Here is a 17,568-nt window from a genome sequence, read left to right as displayed (position 1 = left end):
TAGCGGTTGTAGAGCACCAGTTCTGTATTGCTTTCTGCCAGTACAGTACCATTGCACTCTTCAGGTTACATGACATTTACACTTCAGTTCAGATTTTCATTAGAGAAAATGTATGTAGTGGAATTTATTTTAAACTAGGTTAGATTAATTCCAAGCATACAGTTCGCTTTTTGTTACATGGAATATTGCATTCTAGCTTCATTCTAGGTTATAAAACATGGAACCACTTAAGTTAAATACAGCATGGGACTGGAAAAAAAAGGGCTTCACTCAAAACATACAGTACTTCTCCATCACAGCTGACAGACATAGGTGTTTTACTCAGGTCCTCAAGTTTAAACTCCAAACTCAAAAGTAAACTTAAAACAACAAAAAATAATTTAAAAGACCCGATCTGCTAACATTAATTCAGTGGCTTCTTTCCCAGAACAATAACTGTGTGCGTTCCACATTTTTAAAAATTTCCACTGACTTCAGCCAAGTCTGAACTCTTCAATCCATTAGTCCTTCACCCCACTTAACAAACTGCAGACTACTGTGGATATGGGCATCACATGCCTGTGATGAGCTTGCTTAAGGACTGAACCCTCTGAATAGCACACTGCTACAGAACTATGTTGCTTAGATTTGAAATTGGCCTAATATTAAAATGTCTAACTGACCGATAAAAGGTAAAATATGGTTTGGACTAGAAAATCTGCTTTTACTCTTTTGGGAACTCTGCTTCACAGAAGTATGCAGCAGTCTCTGCTTTGTATGCCTACGTGCAGAAAGCTGGTATGCACAAAAATGAAAAGTGAAGATAGAGCTTTTAACTCAAAAAACCAGGATTCATTGAATCTTGAATAGATTATGGTTTATGGTTTTAAACACCCTCTTCTTCTTCTTTTCATAAAGGTAATTATTTGGAAATAAAGTAAGTAGCTACTGACATTTAGGCAGAAGGAGTGATCCAAGCAGCCCATTAAAATAGAACCAAGTTACTATCAATCCAAAACAGATGAGTGCCTGCTAATCTCCTATGAGAACATACCATCAATTATGGGTATTGATGATTGACAATGCAGTATTTGTAGCTTTTCAATTGGATACATGATTGATAGATACATGCACAAAAGATAAGAAAACTTCAGTTTTGTGATAGTTTGTGGCCAGAACATATGAAAGAGCATACATTCCAATTTTTCTTAGAATCTCACCCTGGAGTCATGCACTTCATCAACGTGATCACTTCAGAGCATATAAATTCGTAACACAGGGCTTCAAAAATGTATTTAAAAGCTTCCAGCTCCAGTCTTTTAGCATTAGTTGCAGTGAGGAGCTTCAACATACTCCATGCTGGCATGATACTGGCAGATATTTCAGATCCTCTGAAGAATCACTATAGCCTGTTCAAAGCAAAAGAGATCAGGCAAGCAGATCATGGCAGGCTGGCTCTTACATAGCTTCAGAGTCAGCAAGGAGAAATGCAGGCAATGCCCACACCCTCAACATAGCCTTATGCACCTAAGGACCAAACCATCTGAGCTGTGGAATGCCTCCTCACACTCATGAGAAAAGGTTGCTGCACCCCTCACATACCTTTGCAGAAACAGCAAGCAGGCTCTAAGTGAAGCTCTGCCCACACCCGGGGAATGTGAACCTCAATAGGAGTCAGGACAGCTGGCATGGACATCAGGTGGGGAGGAAGGAAGCCTTTTGTGGGTGTCGAGTACATTTGCTGTAGACCAACCCACCCTTTCAAAATTAAATCCACATCCTCTCCTGTCACAGACCCAAATGTATTTGGTCTTCCGCAAGCCTAGCCCACTTTGCTGAGATATTTATTGATGGCATACAAAGCTGATTCTTGAGAAGGACCAAGCAAGGAATTAATCACGCTTTCCCAAAAAGCTGAAAAAAGCAGCACTGCCAAACTTCTTTTGAAAACCACCTCTTTCAAACGAAAAAATAAGTTATAATGAAACCAATTAAAAGTGTACAGTTACATTTCTTAAAACACAGCACTTCTTTTTGTTTTTGAGAGAAGGGGAGAAAGCCAAATCATATGTACACACACACATATACACACTACACCCTGTGCCTTCTTTAATAACGAAAGTAAGATCTTGGAGAAAGCTTCCCCCAGCCTGAGAGGCCATCAAAACTTGATAAGAGCTTTTGGTCAATCCCATTTCACTACTATAGGTATATTTCTTTAAGAAAGGTAAATTTCTTGTACCATGTTTTGGTACAGCATTTTGGTTTCACATACACATTGTGTCTTCTCAAACAATAGCTTCAGACTTGTATTCTTCCAGTATAAACTGACATCAACCCAAAACCTTCCCCATAGCTATTCAAGGGCATGCAGGCACAGAAAAAAAAAAAAAAATACTGTCCTCCTAAACAGGCTGGGTGTGGTATTTGAGTGTTGTACATTCCTTCAGTAAACTGAAAATTATATCTCTCTTTTCAAAAAGATTTTTTTGGTAAAAAGATATTGAGATATTTGAAATAGGTATTGCTGGCTTATAACTTTTATCTCCAATATGCCATTAATACATATGCTGATACACAACAGAATGTCTGATCCTGTAAGCAAACATGTTGCCTTGAAAGGAAGAAGAAGAAAAATCAGAAAGTAGGGTACAACCAAAAAACCTAACAACTTTGCAGCGACCCAAAATAAAGATCTGTATGTACAGATTAAGTACCCAAAATTGAGACCAATATTCTTAGGTACTTTTTACCTCTTATTTTGCTACGTTCATGTATTTTCCCCTCAAAACTTAGGGCAGTCTGCTTTTCAGCTCAAAGAGATGCAAATTTCAAGAGGGACAAAAAGAACAATAGAGAAGGTTAATTTCAATTAAGTGCAGTTGGCACAGCTGATCACATTTCACAACAATATGAATGCAAATAATATATTTGCATATGGCAATAATGAGAGCCCCATGTGCTGCAGCTCTCCAGAGCCAGCCCGATTCTCTCTTAAGTCATCACACAATAGGCAGGGATTGTGAACACAAAAATTCTCTGTGCTGAAATGTCAGCCAGTCTGGTCCAGGCTTCAAACTGCAGGAATGTTTGCCTGCCTGTTGTGCTGAAGGTGTTTCCTTAATAGCTCAACTGAAAATGGTCAAGCAGGAATGCACTCCGTGATGCACAGAATGCTCATTGTGTCCTTTTGCCTGGGCAACAAAGTCCATTTCTCCTAACTATTGGTTTGTTAATCCATTTGGTACAAGTAGTTTAGAAACTTGGAATAAAGTCTCCCTACCACTCACAACCTACTTCCAAATTTAGTATCAGAGAAAAGAAAATTACACTACTACTAAAAAGAAACTGAGAAGTTCCACTGGCAACAAGTGGAGGCCAAACTAAAGCTTTACAGAAAGGATGTGTCAACCACAGAGCAGGTTGACATATGTGGTATATGCGCTGTTCCCTGGAGCTACTAATTAATTTCTTCATATTATTCCTTAAAGGCTAACTCATTCCTTCCAGGAGCTACCATGTTGGTGTGAGCAGATTAGACAGGATGCTTATTCACAGTCACGAGGCTCCTCACTGCTCTCTGATGTCAGCACAGAAGGTCAGCTGCATAAATACCAAGCAGCTGAAGCTTCACTGTTATGACCAGACATCCTGTTTGCTATGAATTCTATTTTTAATATTTTTATGATGTTATAATGGGAACTCCCAGTTTAACCAGTTAGCTTTTTGTTATAATTTATCCTTAATCAAAACCCAGTTTATCACTTAATCAAAACCCTTATCTCTTAATCAAAACCCAGTTTATCAGAGACTCAGGTATGTACATATTCTACTTTTTACTGTCAGCTTTAAGCTGTCTTCTCCTCCCTTGCTCCTGCCTTTCAGGAGTTTTTAAGATTTTTAGGAGCAAAAACAGAGGTTTTTGTAAAGACTTCAAAAGGCACACCATTACCTAATCTTAAAGCAGTGTAGTCATTTTAATACTTTTCTTCTGCATGGGAGCCAAGACATTAGAAAAAACCACAAAACACAAACCATTTTATGAAGAAATTTTCTTTAACTAGCCCAGAGGCTGTGTAGGCAGAGAATTGCTGTCACCTTCAACATCAATAGGGTTTTCCATCTGGGACAAAGTGGAGATAGTTACATGAAGTTTCATTCATATTTGAGCTAAAATGAATCCATCACATTCATAATAGAAGTTCAATTTTAGCCTTTTCTATGCATCCAAAAAAGCTTAAATTCCTTCATCACATTAAAATAGGCATAGTCACAAAGAATCAGGTCTCTGCAGTTCATATTTTATGATGACATTCTTCTACAAGAACAGATGCATAAGGGTACAAAAAGAATAAAAAGACAAGTGTATATGTAGTAGCACAGAGTTGCTCCATAAAAAGTGTATTTACTTCCCATTGATTCAATTAAAAATCACAAAACAAGCAGATATTAACCTTTCATCATCTCTCTTATTTTCACAGGCAAACCAGAAACATCTGAGCATAACAGAGGTTTGTATCAGGTAAAACACAGGTACTCATTACAGTAATACATCTATAAACATTCCCTGGTTAGAAATGGATTTTCACTCTCATGCTGAAACTCAAGTCCTTCCTAAAAACTAAAGTTAAAAATAATAAGGAAGCAACATGGAAATGCGAACATATTGGATATGATGCAAGACAGGAAAGGAAAATAAAAGGATTGCATTTGTGATGTGGAGAGCCTGACTTCATGATTATGTTACTCTATTTCATTTCCCTCTAAGCACTCAGTGATGCTAATCCTGACATAAGCAAGTGATTAATTCAGCATGAACCATGAAAAAGACTCAAGTGTAGATGGATAATTGCCAAAATTTTTAACACTGTTTTCTCTAATCACTCATCAATCTAAACTTGTCAAAGACACAAGTTGTTGTCAAAGCACAGCACAATTTTGAACTGGGGGGAAAAAAAGTGCTGTTTGAAGGGTCATTTCAATGTTTAATAGAGATTGCTGCTTGGAGTGGCATGGGACAATGTTTATGCCATGATTCTCATTCATGAAATGACCCAAAATACTAGCAAAAATATCAGCAGCAGCCTGCCATAAAGAGTAACAGCAATATATATAAAAATAAGGCCATGGAAATAAATACAGCAAGTACTTTTGGTCATTGCCACACCCCAGAAGATATATGCCAAAATATCTTAAAGTATTGCAAAAACATAACTGAACAGGAAAAAAACAAAACCAAATCCAAAACACTGTCTGGTTGAAACACATGGAATAGTTGCCTGAAGTTTCAGGTGTTTAGAAAAAAAGGGGAAGCCCTTTTTAGAAGTAAAATCTTCAAACAAGGGTAACTCGCACAAATAAGTTTGAGGGGGGTGGGGTTTTTTTATTTTAAACATATAAAGGCTTTTCTTTTTATGTCTGTCCCTTCAAGTTATATAAGAGCCCTTGTATCCTGGATATATTTTTTTGACCAATGATTTGCATCCCTGTTGCCTGTTTCACAAGTCATATGCTTCATAAAAACTTCACAAATAATTCTTGTGTTGTAACCATGCCTAATTTAATATGAAAGTCAGAATTTTAGCTCAAACCCTCAGGGAAACTCAGCTGGATTTACTGTAAATCTTTGCCAGTGCTTTGGAAAGAGTCCACATAGCAAAACACCCACCCAATCGACTCTTAACTAAACCAAGATGGCAATAAATTCAGCAAACTGGAAAGAGAAAAGGCACTTGCAGTGTAAGCTAGCTTCCAGAATAGGAAGGACATCTTTAGCTGGACATTCCCTTCATATATCTTTTAACTCCCATTCCCCAACTCCTAATATTGAAATCAAATGTGATATAAGTAGACAAATTCTCCTTACTGGTTACTTAAAGCAACTTTATTTCTGTGTCCTGTTCTGGAGTGCTTTACAGGTCCCTAGTAGGGTTGCTTGTAAAAGTTGTAAAAGGGAGGTTGAACACAAACTGAAAACTTTGAGTTTTGTTTCCTTCTACAATTACAGAATCACAGATGACTCTGACCTAGAAGGAATCCACGAGGACCAAATCCAACTCCTAGCCTTGCACAGCACCATCACCAAAGGTCACACCTGACAACATTGTTTGAACACTTCTTGAACTCTGTCAGGCTGGTGCTGTGAACACTGGGGAGACTGTTCCAGTGCTCAAACACCCTTTGGGTGATTAAACTTTCTCTAATAGCCAAACCAAATCTTACCAGACTTCAGGCCATTGCTTCAGGTCCTGTCAGTGATCACCAGAGAGGAGAGATCAGTGCTTGCCCCTTTGCCTCCCCTCATGAGAAAGATGTAACTACAATGGTGTTTACCTCAGTCTCCTCCAGGCTGAACAAACCAGGTGCCCTCAGCTGCTCCTTGTACAGCAAAACCCCCAACACTGGTGAGGCTGACCCAGCCCAGAACAGAGCAGGACAATGCCCCTCCTTGCCCAGCTGGCAAGGATACACCCCAGGTTGGCCTCTTTGCCAACCTATCCTTTCCTTTCTTCCTTTCTTATGCCTACCTAGATCTCAGACAACACGTGAGTAGCAATGAGCATTGTGAAATCTCAAGGATAATTATTTGTGTTGATAATAATTGGTCACTTCATATATTGTGACTCAGAAATTTATTAAAATTTCAAATATAATTAGAATCACATTAATGAAGGTAATGGTATATTGATCCAACTTCTCTAATTTTCCTGGTTTTCCTCTGTGTAATTAGTACTGAGATATTCTGTTCGGAGGTTTATTTTGTAACTGTAAATGAGTAATCCAGAGTTCATGTTTCAGCCTCCATAATCAGATTTTTATAAATTTTAACAGATACTCACTATGTTCTGGCCAAGTAAAACTTACTAGTCTTCAAAAGTAACTCTTCCAGAGCAGATTTGTTGAGTCACGAGGGATTTTTATTCTGTCATGAAAAGACATTTTTATAACACATTATGCATTTGGCTTATTCTAAGTTTTGATGGCAATAGAAACATTCAGATCAAGATGACTCAAGATAGGCTGAAAAGCTCTTGATTTTCACTGATAAAGGAATATAGTCAAACACTGAGTAGCATGTGATTTGGACACATCAAGTTGTATTGCACCACAGATATAGGTATGGTAGTGAAAAGCTTATGTGTAGCCCAAAGAACACAATTCCCTTACTTGAAACCATCAGTCTTGCTCTAAAATCAGCAATGACAAGCAGAAACTCCATGAACTCTCACCTTTACCAAACTCAGTATGTTTTACAAGTACTAACTTAGTGTCACAAGTAACAAAACACTTAGATAAGAATATTTTTAACTTACAAAGATGCAGAACTTGAAATTGTTGATCCTCTCTACACAGCATAGCTCATTTGTGTGGCAGAAGAAAGGTTAGTAATATTCTGTAATTCACCAGCCTATGCATGGTTAAGACAACACCTCTGTTCAAATTTCACAGATTTTAATGCTGTAAATGAAATGGGGAGCAATGGTAGGTGCTGGAGAAATACACTGATGCACTCAATTTCTTTTCATTTTAGAAAGAGGGATACATCAACTAAACCAGCACAACTATAGAGCAGGAAGTGACCTTTTACACACAATCAAACACCTTTTACACATGCAAATTAGACAGCTACAAATGAAAACAGTTTTTGATTTAGGCACACTACGAGAAAGTCATGGGTACACCGGGTAACTTTGTTTTCTATATCCAAGCAGTTGATGTATGAAAATCCAGTGTAAGTTGAAGTTTTTGAGTATTTTATTTGAAGAAAAAAAAAAAAAAAAAAAAAAAAAAAAAAAAAAAAAAAAAAAAAAAAAAAAAAAAACCCCACACCACCACACACACACACACAACCCCAAAACCGAGCAAAACCAACACAGGCAACAAAACGAAAAAAAAATTTCAAACATATGCTCTTTTGAAGAGTAAACAGTACTGCTTTCAGGCCTAGACAAGGGATTACCATTACATAGGGAAATCAAAGCTGACTTTTAAGAATCTAAAAATAATTCTAAGAATGCTTCCCGTCTCAGTGTTCTGGACGAGAGAAAACAAATGAAGAGACTTAGCATCTACATGCCATCTAGGTCACTGCTATTACACAACCTTCCTTTTTAAAAATACTTCAAACAAATTCCTATATGGGATATTCACAGGCTTTAACTGATTAGAAACAAGTGCAAGATATGAAATACCCTCTGGAAGTACAAAACAGGTTATTTTCAGAAAAAATCCATCTTCCTGATGAAGCAAAAGAGGATCTAATAGTCTGGCCAGATACTTTCTATTAAATATTTACTCATATCTCACTTTATACCAGAGGACTGGATAGCTACACAAGACATTCACATAAGACACAGAACTCTACATTTCTGTCTCATGTAAGTTGTGAAGCAGCACGCATCACCAGAATAAATACAATTCTGCAGCAAAGGGCTATGTATACTTTATCATAGGTTCCAACTCTGTACTATCTCCAAGTAAATAAAATAGGAACAGACATACCATCATACCCCTCTCTGTGCTGTGAGGACACAACACACAGGCACATTTCTGACTTCTGGCTGTTATGTGCCCTCCAACACCTTATCACATAATGCCTGAAAGTTTTACAACCAAAATTTTTTGCACTGAAAAAGCCCATGATTTAGTAAGCTTTTATTAATTATTCTCCCTTTGCATTAAAGGTTACAGGCTGAATACATACATTCAAAGAGTCAAAGATGAAAAGGTAAATAGTTGTCTGTTAAATTATTATTGTTTAAAATAGACTCAAAGCCAACACCTATATTGATACCTATAATCTAAAATCACTATAGCTGAAATTAATTACTAGAAAGTATGTTCTATTACAATATAAATATTGGTAAGATGAATCCTCTCATGCTCAAGATCACCTTTTCAATTTTCATCTTTTCAATTCATTGCTATACGCACTGGGCCTTTCATAGTACTGTAGTACTGGGGAAGTGAAGCCATAGCCTTAGCTGTGACTGATCTGTCCTGTGTTCTGTTCTGATCTGTATACTGCAGGTTAAAATATCACCAACCTGTAAGTGTTTTGGTGCAGAGAGGACTAACTGCTTCAGGAAAAATGTGTTGCTCAATTCTTATCTATAATATAGACAGCCCTCAAGTTAAGGTTTGTGTTGGGCGACAAAACATGACTTCATTTCCTTGCTGTGCCCAACTTTCTTAGGTATCTGCAGGCAAGCCATCTGTTATCTCCATGCTTTGGATTATGATCTGTAAAATCAAGATAAACATTCTTATTTCATTTTTGAAGGACAGAGAATTTTAAGAGATGTTGTGTGTTTTTGAGGTATCTCACACAATGGTAATGAGGTCCTAATATAAAAAGTACTTGGCACTTGTTTAGTAGAAGACATTTTGTAAATACTGAGTTGCAGAAAAACTGTATCTTCACACTACTAGGTAGTATCTTTTGAGGTATCTGGAATGTCTTAGCTTGTTTCATGCAGCTCTGAGCTGCTGTAAAATTAGGAGCAATGCATATAGTACAGACAAGCATTTTGTTGTCAGGTAATCTCTCCTATACTGATAAATAAGCATAGTAGTTTTTCAAATAAGAGCAGACGTTTAATTCCTTGAAAAACATTACAGAGGTAACAGAAAAAGGGTGGGTGTTAAAATAAAAGTAAGGTATATTAATTAGATTGACTATGAAGAGATTCAGAATGCACCTTCCTTTGACACACTCCCATCTATAAAACCAGGTAAGCTGCAATCACTTTCCACGGCTTCCCAAATCCTTCAGGCAATCACCTGTCCTAAATATGAGCACATGTGTTGCTTGTGTTCCACAACAGATAAAATTCACATTTTTTTACTTCCTTCTGGGAGCATTTGAAAACCTAGCAGACTTACTCAGGGTAACATTTGCTATCAAAAAATAGGCCATATTTATCAAGCCACAGTGAAGGTAAATTCAGGTAATAAACTAAGAATTCCATCTTGTATGAACTGGCATACACTCAGAAGGGAACCTACTTCTGCTGTAACAGTCTCTCTAACAAACAAAAGAGGAGAGAGGAAATTGCAGGATGTAAAAGGAAACTGAGCTTTTAACAAATTGATTCTACAGTTATTTTTCCTCAAACATGATCTGCCCTCTCCCAAAGGTGTCATCTATGCTGTAAGTTTTAGATATACAGATAAATAGATATATTTAAAAATACTAACAAATATCCCCCATTAAAAAAATATCTCTGGGCAGTTAGGAGAAATCAAATCTCCTCTTTACTGAGGAAGTGATAACTTGGAAAATAAATCTTGAGGATGAATGACTAAGGCCTGGTTCAGCAAAACATTTTAATATATTAATAGCTTCACCATGTTTGTCAGAAGTACAGCCAAAACACAGAGAAATCAAGTTAAACAAAAACAAGACAACTCTAGTTACTGCATAACTGGCACTACATATGACATTTTTTCTTTGAAATAAACAGGAGCTTGGGCATGGAAACATTTAATACTCTCTTGCTGCATTTCATTTTCTTTTTTCTTTTCTTTTTTGAAATATGGATAAGAGAACATGAGACCCTCATCCGTGCTCCATGCTAAGTCCTAAGACACCTTTTTTCTCAGCATTTCTGTTATGAAGAAGGAAACTAACTGTAAGACAAATTCATTACATGGTGTCCTGCACTTTTAGAGCATGCAGACTGAAGAGTATGTGGGATATAGTTAATAAACTCAAAATATTATTTAAGAATCAAAGGTTATGAAATCTAATTTCAATAAGGAACTTGTGTCTCATGACCAAACCATCTCATAGACTCAAAGTGGCAACAAAAACGGTTCCTGTGGTTGAGACAGTCATATCTTCCTCCTTACACATGTCAGAATTACCAAAAATGAGGGAGCTCATACATCTATATTGCTCTTTTGTGGGCATTCTGCACAGCATCTCTTAAAGGAACATGGTTGATGTAGAGCTCTAACAAATTTAATTGAAAATGCCCAATAGATGCCTAAATTTAAGGCAGAAAAGCGAAAAAGATATCCAGAGTAACGTAAATGCCTAAGCTTCTTCTCAGCAGCAATTTTTCCAGATAAAAATAAAAACTTTTCTTGAAAAATCATTATGAGCTCCAGCACAGGAGGACAAAAAAAATAAACCTTGTACTTAATTAAGCAAATTGTCAGTGGCAATAATTTTTAAATCAAAACTATGGAAATTAAAGTATATTATATATGTATATATACACACACAGTAATGTTAAGAAGTAGTCTAATTTCAAATATTGGTACAGGTTTCACAAGACTTGCATGTGAAGTATCTGATAAGGTGAATTAGACAATTGTGATCAGCCACTTGGTTTGTGCCCACAAGAAAAATAACACAAGAAAATATATGCAGCATAGACCAAATGAGTACAGTACAATTTACGCACCTTTAAGAATTTAATCCTGTCCATTTAGTTAAAGCAACAAAGAAAGCATTTGCTTTCAACTGCAAGCTATCTTCCTGCTCTAAAAGAGCTTCTTAGGGGACTCTAGGGGAAGGAGAGAATGACAATATTTTGAATTGTATCCATAACTACTTTTAGTACTGTGGCCATGAAAAAACAGATTAAGAACTACCAAAACCTTTTTGACAGGCTTTGCAAAAGGCCTAGCCTTTACCTTCTGTGCTCATACATTTCTTTAAAAAACAATGTCTGCATTTACAGACTACTACGCATGTGCTTTTACTATATAGCATGAGAACATAATCCAAACTGAAAATATACATACGATGAGGACAATAGCGAAGACCAGTCATCAAAAAATAGTTAAGCCTATTTCTGACAATGTGTAATACATATAAGACTGAAATAAAACACATGTAAAATTGAAATAAAGCACACATTTGAGCCAGCAGACCAATAAGCCTCCTTGGGAGTCATTATAGTCAATCACATCAAGAAGAACCTGGGGACATTTAAATCAAGTAGATTATTCAGCTGGCATGCATAAGTGTACATTCTCAGCTAATAAAAAATCCATAGGAAAAATCTGTAGGAAAAAACTTATGGAGTGTTTGACTGCAGTGCACCACTTGTTTCCAAATGTGGTGTGCTGCTCCAGTTGCAAGTGCCCTGAAAGGGACAGCCTTCTTTATGCTCCCAGAACTCACTATGTCACCACTCAGAATTCACTGTGTAAACACTGGTGGGGGCATACACTTGAGAAGTACTAAAAACAATCAAATGCTTTTTGGCTTTTTTTCTATTTTGGAAAGAATAAAACTGTTCTCACATTTTCCATTTCCTGTTCTATTAAAGACAAAACTTCTTTTTATTAAGCTAAGGTATGAATCATCATGTTTCAACCACCAAAAATAGGGCTTTATAACTAGAAACAACAGCAGACTGAACAAGTTAGCAGCAGTAGTTGATTCCAGTAAAGTAGCTCTAGATAGCATCATATGATAACATACACAAACATCACCTTCTTAAAATGCCTCCAATGGGACTGATAGCCAAACAGTGCTCCATCACAAGTGTGTAACTAATTCCTCCTACAAATCAAAAGCAATAAATCCCTCTACTAAAACTGCTTTTTTTCTGCCTTTCTGGACAAAACTTGTGTTTTACAACAAGTGGCCTTAATCTACCACTGCACAGGATGGTTGTTTGCTTGGACAACTATAATTAACAGTGATGTAAATATCTGCAAACTTCAAACAATTTCAACATACAACCATGCTGGCCTGAGATCTCCTAATTTAGAGATGGTCATCTTAGAGTCAGAAAGGCAGCAAAAGTGTTAGCATATGCATGGTGATAAGTTGCTTCATTGATCTAAAAATGTAGCCTTAATGTGTCCTAATGAGAACATTCACTCTTTGACAACTTAATATCTATCTGGGAAGCTCCATATGAAATGCAATACAACAATTCCTTGCTAAGAGAGATGGGTGCTATTAAAAAGAAAATTATGATCTTGGCATACCATTACTGGAAATAAGATACAGCTGATCCTGTGGTCAGAAGTGGGCTATTAAAAAAAAATTACTAAATCAAAAATTTCCCTTTTTTTTTTTTTTTAAACACACAGACACAGTATTTTCATGTTCTATTAAATGTTTCTTGGGTGAATTCTGAAGCAGCAGTATCTTAAAAACCAAGAGGCCTTTGGAACAGCACAATTAAAACATTTCCAAACATTTCACAAATACAAATATACTTTTGGGGATGGAGAACTAAATACTAAAACTGCTTAGTTCCAATGGTCTGAAATTATATTCTTATGTACTCATAAAAAAAACCTTTTAAATGACAGTGTCTATTTCCTAGACAGACTAACAACACATAATGCCAATCAGATCTTCCACATGAGCTTGGAAAAATTTTCCATTCAGATTTCTGAATGAGAAAGGAATTAAATGTTTTCTGTAATCAGTAAAGACCAGCTTACAAGGTTCCTAGAAAGTTCTGTGAAATTAACAGAATTTGGTACAGCAAATAACACCACAGAAGCATCTCTGAATAACAATTTAGGACTTTTCACTATGTTTCTTTTAGCTGCTAAGCACTGCACAAACTCAACAGATTATTTCAGATTTGATGCTTGCTTTGATCCTTGGTTTGGTAGATTCAAACAAAAATACTCATTTTGACAAACAACAATACATGCCAGGTAAAGTTTTAATGTAATTTTTATGCATTATATTTGTTACCCAAATTAGCAGAAGCACACCATCCTGAATAAATATTCTATTTAACTAAATGCTGTTTTATACCATATGGTATTTTTTTAAGTAGCAATTTTTATGAGACTTCAAAATATTTTCTACTTGCAGTATAACAAAACAATTCATTTTAGAGAATAAAAGGATTTGTTTATTGTGTTTCACTTATGCTGACGAATTCACTATTAAAGGGCAAAGACAGCATTTAGCATCAGTCATATATATCACAACTGGTTTGGGTTTTTTTTTTTTATTAGAAACATAAAAGCTGTATCAACGAAGTCATTTTTTTCTCAGGTTTTTAACAGAGCTTAAAATACTGACAAATTTTAAATCTCTGGAGTGACACAAAGGATCAATAGCAACCAATAGGAAAAAAATCAAAGTCACATTGCTAGTAAAACTACCACACAAACCTTAAACAAAAGAAAACAGTATTTCTGGGAAAGCAATAGAAATTATTCTAGAAAAGTTGAATCTCTCTCCAAAATTTCAGTATACAATCAAATTAAACTGAAACAATCAAATGCAATTTTGATCATGTTCAGGAAATGTGCTCCTTATCTAGTGTGAATATATATACGCATGCTTATTTTCAGGTTTTTTCCTAAATCCTGTGTATCCTTGTTATCTCATTTGATGACACTTTATACCACTGGAGTATTTTCAAATCAGCTTTTATGTTTTGACACTGAACGTCACGTAAAAGCGAATAAGTTGTCTAATGAAAATATGTTTCTCCACAGTAGCTACAGATCACACGCCACAATTCCACTAGTCTGACTAAAGATAATTTTCTTTTGCCCAACACAGATAGGCTAATGGAACCTTTTTTTTCCCACAGACACAGTCAACTATTAAAACAAACATCAACATCATAACACCACCCCCTAACAGTTCTATTATACTCTTCATTATAAAACAACACTTATTTTAACCAAGTAATTCTTATCAATTCTGTTACGCCTTCTCTAAATTTCACACAGGAACAGCATTCTGTATTGATACACATATTGACTGTTAAATGTGCTGACCAGATAAATGACAACACGAAGAAACAGTATAATATTAAATGAGGAGTAAAAAGAAGTACAAGAATAGAAAGGACAAAAGTAGAAATGCAGAGGATGAATGTGTTTAAATTCATGTATGTCTACACATATTGTAAGAAGAGTAGCTACAGAGCACTATAAGCAGAAAACATGGTGAGCAAAAAGTAACTTCTTTTTTTCAATTTTTGAACTTGTTTTTCCATTTCTTTCAAACAGATAGAGAGACTGAAAGTAAATAGAAAGGAGTGAACAGTACTGAAGGTGACCAAACGAGTCAAAAGAAGACAGGGAGAGATAAGAGGTATGAAAAAGAAGTAGAAAAGAAAAAAATGGCATAAAAGGTGTTAAGAAAATATAAGGTGTTTCAGAGATAGAACAGCAAAAAGGTTAGAAATTTAAAAAAGCATAAACAACACCTCCCCCCCCCAAAAAATAAATTTAAACAAAAAACTAAATAAAGAAGAAGAGCAAAAGTATGACAACTCTCAACAATTCAGCTAGAAGTCTTTCTCACCCATCAATTCTGTTCCACTGCTGTAATCTACCGTGTGGATCCACAATGGAAAGCAGCACCATACCTTTCTACACAAGCTTCCCCACTGGTCCCTCTTGAGCACAATTAACACTACAGTCACATAGTTTTATCCAGCATGTGGTATCCTCAAATGTTTTTTGAATATGTGTAAGTGTATACAAAGTCAGCTCCTACCAACAGTTTGGAAGGCAACTTTTTTCAAGAAGCAATTCCTCAGCAGTTGTGAGCAACCTTTCCTTCACCATTCTGTTTCACTTATTCAATACAGTTCTTTCTGTCCTAGATTTTGTACTTGGATGCAGCTGCTTTGATTTGGCAGTGACTCAGTATAGTAAAGTCATCCATCTTGTATTAGAGATTGGACTTCCTATCACGAAGGAGAAAAATAATAGAGAAAAATTGGACAGCACAGGCACATGAAAGCTTGGAGGAAAATCCGACAGCACAGGCAGATGGAAATTTAGAAGCTACCGATAAAAAGTTAGTGTTTGTTTTGAAAGTTTAGAAGCTACATTTAAGAAGCTGGTGCTTGTTTTGAAAAGATAAGCAAGATCAAAGCAAAGCTCAGTTTTCTAGGTGTAGCAAAATATATTAGTAGCCTTATTTTAATCACAGTTGTAATATGAGCTGCTACCAACTCTCTTACTTCTATTATTGCTTCCCTTCTCACCTCCCTCTTCTCACTCCACATCTTTATTCCTATTTCTCTGCTATCTTCAAGGTACCCTTACTTTTCCATTACATGCTTTTCTATTTCTTATTCTCTTATTTATTTCTGAAGATGCTTTAACTTCTCTATATTGCCATTTCTTCTACAAGCAGACAGCTAAAAATCAAGAATTCTCACAGAACAGAGGTTAGCACTACCTACAGTGAGTAGGAATTGCACCTGTAAGTCAAGGTTGGAAACCTAATGCAATCAACTCTGAAACCAAATAATAAAACTCTGCTAGCACCAGGCATGTCCCCCACTCTTTTTTTCCTCTATTCTCTTACCTGTAACTGTATTGAAAAAGTCACCATTGCAATGGCCAAACTTCCAGGCAACATAAAAAAATCCAATCTCAGTGAATAGTCTGTGGTTTACTATCAAATATAAGATTATTGTTATGCCTCTTCCTTCCCATGTAGTTAAGTACCTTGCAAATACAATGCTGTGAATCTGCATTGTATCTCCATGAATTATTAATACTTATAGATATTAGAAGACTATGATTATGCTTGACTTCATTTTTAATTCATGTCTACTCACAGACCTTGCTCTAGAATTACTTTTTCAAAAAACAATGAGAATATCTTATGTTTACACATCAGGTTTTGCATTTCTATCACTGTCAGGTCCATGCTGAAGTTCTCTCTCACAAACTGTGGAACACTTGGAGAACAACATCCTCAACAGAAAAGGAATTTTATGAGTACAAAGGGATTTTGCACTAATGAAGCCTTCTCCTATAAAAAGAGATTAGGATTGCTATAAGAGCAAAAGGCACTTTCAAACCTGCTGTTCAGTTGTAACAGAGGACCTACTTTGCACCATTTAAAAATTGCTGCAAAATGCACACAGTCTGGTTTGTGCTAGGATTATTTGTAAGCATTCTGCTCACAAATTCCCAAGGCAACACTATTTTTATCTTACAAAATCTTCTTCATCTTCTCATAAAACGATTGTAAATACAAATGCTACACATACATGCAAATGCACATTCATACACAGAAATATAAACAGAAATGGAATTACCTGGTGAAACAGTCTATGCTATCTCTATTTAGACCACAACATTCTAAAGCACAGCAACACAGAACACCTTTCCTAAGTGATGTATTCCAGTTACAAAATAAAAGTTGTGAATTAAAGGATATTATTTGGCAGTTTTTAGCTAACCATGGCGGTAAATGGATGGTAAATCATCCACCCACAACAATGCACTTTGTGGACCTTTGTCATATACTTGCAATGCCCATACTAAGGCAACATAAGACAGGAGCTGGCAGCCATGCTATCAGGAAGAATTTGGCTACAGAAACAGCAATGATTCATTATGCATTTTAGAAGCACTGTTAAAACAGCAAACCAACACACTACTGTTTCAATCCTTTAAAAGTGACAAGAGCTTTAAAATACAATCATAAATTTGTTTTCAAAACCAAAACAAGCAAAAAAAAAAATCACACTTCTAATAATGCATTTGGAAGTGCAACTTTATTTACTGTTTTTTTTTCCTCAAGGGACAGAAAACAGCTATTTAGCATCAGCTAACTACTTACCTTTCTACATTGCAATTTAAATGGTCAACTCAACCTTATAG

At 35.9% G+C, this 17,568-nt stretch overlaps 1 protein-coding gene across 8 annotated transcripts in view; it reads right to left on the bottom strand.

The window, feature by feature from the left end:
* The window catches only part of AOPEP (aminopeptidase O (putative)), a gene marked incomplete at its 3' end in the record, with an annotated part of 188,651 nt that overhangs the window by 56,805 nt on the left and 114,278 nt on the right, over window positions 1-17,568 (bottom strand). The gene's annotated exons all lie outside the window — the stretch shown is intronic.

This window comes from Zosterops lateralis, assembly GCF_965231275.1.
Source record: "Zosterops lateralis genome assembly, chromosome: Z".
Taxonomy (NCBI): domain Eukaryota; kingdom Metazoa; phylum Chordata; class Aves; order Passeriformes; family Zosteropidae; genus Zosterops; species Zosterops lateralis.
This window is presented reverse-complemented; position numbering and strand designations above follow the sequence as displayed.